We start from the raw sequence: 2894 nt of genomic DNA, 5'->3' as shown, positions 1-2894 counted from the left end.
AATGTCAATAAATACCTTATGGACATAAGTTTATTAATTTTTTCATGTTCGAGATAGAGAGATGCGTGCAGTATAAGCCAAATCTTGATTTGCTATTTTTTTTTGTGGGTTCACCAAAAATCGAATTCTTGAGCTTTCGGACATAAAGTTTTAATACTATATTATGAAATTATTCATCCCAAAAATTTAAGTTAATAAGAGATAGTAACACTAATAGTTATATCTCTAAAACGTTTTATATAATTGAAAGTGATATGCCATAGATATGCGTTTTAAACGTGTTTTCATTTAGTAATTTAATTTTAGAATTTCATAAAAAAAATTAAAAAATCGTAAAAATAATAAAATTATATTTTTAGTTTATTTTTTTCTTACAAAATTTTTAAAATAATTGTGTTTTGTTTTCACTTTGAGAAGAAGGAGGGAAAAGAAAAAGAGGAAAAGAAGAGGAGAAAAGGGGAAAAAGAAAGGAAAAAGGGGAAGGGTGTCGAAACTTGGAGTCGCCGTCACTAATTTATAGTATTTTTATTAAAATACATCTTATATCTTATTTTGTTTACAGTATAAATAAAATACGTGTAATATTATTTTGTTTACTATATTAATTAGTAATCTTTCTTCAACAATACCATCAAATATATCCATCATCTTCCTAAAATGTTTGGTCATTCTAGCACGTGCACCTTGTGGATCAAATATCCTCAAACTTGGAAAGAAATCCACAACATTAGGCGGTTTTGCAGCTTCTTCAGCAATACACTAATTATTTCCTTGAATTCAGAGACTTCGAGCCACCAAAATTAACTAAATTCATGGAAAACAAAGTATTTGGTATAGAATTAAGAAGTAAAAATTTATTGTCTTAGGATCTCTTTGTGCCTGGATTAGACACAACATCAGTTACTATAGAATGGTCAATTGCAGAATTACCACGCAACCCAAAAAAATTGCAAAAAGGGTTGGATTTCTCCTTAAACTCTTTTTATTAAGTAATTAAGAAGTGTTATTTTTTTTAATTAAATAAATCTTAGCTATCTATTTATTATATTTTAAAATCAATTGTTTAGATTCAGTATTTAAAATTTAGAATTTAAAATTTTAGATTTAGTATTTATGATTTAAGATTTAGAGTGTTTTATTTATTTTATTTTTTTTAACTTTAATAGCAAGTTAATTTTCAAAAAATATTGCACTTCTTATTTTCTTTGGAAGGCATTAACATTCACCCTCACTCTTGTTTTATTTCAAAATTCTAAACAAGTATATAATTAAATTTAACATGATACACATAAACTCATTTACAAATTTATATCCCATTTGACCCACGAAATTTTGGTGTATAAAAATTATGCATAAAATAGAGTTCATCTATGAAAATTTTCACTCTTTTATAGTCTTTTTACCATGCAATTTTTTTAGGTATTCAAAACATTTTTTTTTTCAATTTGTTAGTAGTTTTGATATATCATTGTATTTTATAAATTGATTGTGTTAGGATTTCTTTGTGGCTGGATTAGACACAACTTCAGTTACCATAGAATAGTCAATGGTAAAATTACTATGCAACCTAGAAGAATTGCAACTGAAAGAAGAGCTTGAACATGACCTTGGCAAGGATGAACCACAAATTGAAGAATCACATATCTCAAATCTTCCTTTCCTAGGAGCTGTGGTGAAGGAAACTTTTCGATTTCATACACCAATCTCATTACTAGTGCCACACAAGTCACAAGAGGATGTTGAACTATGTGGCTTCAATGTGCCTAAAAATGCACAAGTAGTTTGGATTAATGTATGGGCTATGGGGAGAGATTCAAATATTTGGACAAAACCCTAATGAATTTATGCTTGAAATATTCTTGGAGAGTAAGATTGACTTTGATTTAATTCCTTTTGGGGTCCGAAGAAGAATCTGTCCTATGGGACTATAGGACTATACTACATAGTGTTGGGCACTCTTGTTCATGGCTATGATTGGAAGTTAATTAATGGGCAAAAGGCAAAAGACCTATATATGTCTAAATATTTTGGGCTTACCTTGCATAAAGCCCAATCTCTCCAAGCTATTACCATAAAAAATTAAAAAAAATACAGCATTGAAGGTAATATATATGCCTGGTCAGCAAAAAAAAAAAAAGTGATATATATGTATTCAAGGTGGTCATCATCGTGGAGCGGTCAAGTGGTCAGCTCACTCGTCCGTTTAAGCAAGTGTCGGGAGTTCGAACTCCACCTTGTGCATGCAGCAACTCATTGGCCAGCGGCAGATCCTTAAATGGAACTCAGATTCGCGACGGATTAGTCTTTAACCTATCGGGTTGGGAGATACCGTTTGGGTAAAACCCAAAAAAAGAATCAGCATGGAGCGGAGGCCTAGCACAGATGGCGTACTTATGTGCCTCTTGCAAGTTGTTGTTTAAGAACCCATAATGTGTATCAAAATTGGGGGCTGTCCAATCCACTTGACTAAGTAGTGGATGTCTGGATGAAATCCTTAAATATTGTATGTATGAGTGTAGTGTGGATGAATTTATAATGTGTAGGATTGAGAACTTCTCAATTTATCCGACAAAAATAATGTGATATATATCATTTATCCAAAAAAAAAGAAGGTAATATATATCTAACAGCATAAAAAGATTATATATATGCTGAAGAGGCTTTAGCTTAGTAATAAATTTTGGAACCTTAAGCTAAGTAGTGAATATAAACCCTTAAAATGTTGCATGTGAGTGTGTAGTATGTATAAGTTTGCAATGTTATAATGCCTAAAAAATTAAGAGTTGTTCAATCTATTTAACCCAAAAAAAAAGGGATGATATATATTAATATTCTGTAAAAAAAAATGATATTAATAGATGAACTTGTCCTTACCAAAAAATAAAAAAACATGG

The 2894-nt window shown here is 30.2% G+C and overlaps 1 protein-coding gene and 1 pseudogene across 1 annotated transcript in view; both read left to right on the top strand.

Annotated features, from left to right (window-relative positions):
• The window catches only part of LOC107628551 (geraniol 8-hydroxylase-like), a 10695-nt gene extending 8029 nt beyond the window's left edge, over positions 1-2666 (top strand). The window contains exon 3 of the mRNA XM_021116359.1: positions 2613-2666. The gene's annotated coding sequence lies outside the window, so the exon portion shown is untranslated. The remainder of the gene's footprint in view (positions 1-2612) is intronic.
• On the top strand, positions 813-2111 carry LOC107627849 (annotated as a pseudogene).

Source organism: Arachis ipaensis, chromosome B02 (assembly GCF_000816755.2).
Source record: "Arachis ipaensis cultivar K30076 chromosome B02, Araip1.1, whole genome shotgun sequence".
NCBI lineage: Eukaryota > Viridiplantae > Streptophyta > Magnoliopsida > Fabales > Fabaceae > Arachis > Arachis ipaensis.
The sequence above is the reverse complement of the archived record's forward strand: the minus strand, read 5'-3'. Positions and strand labels throughout refer to the sequence as shown.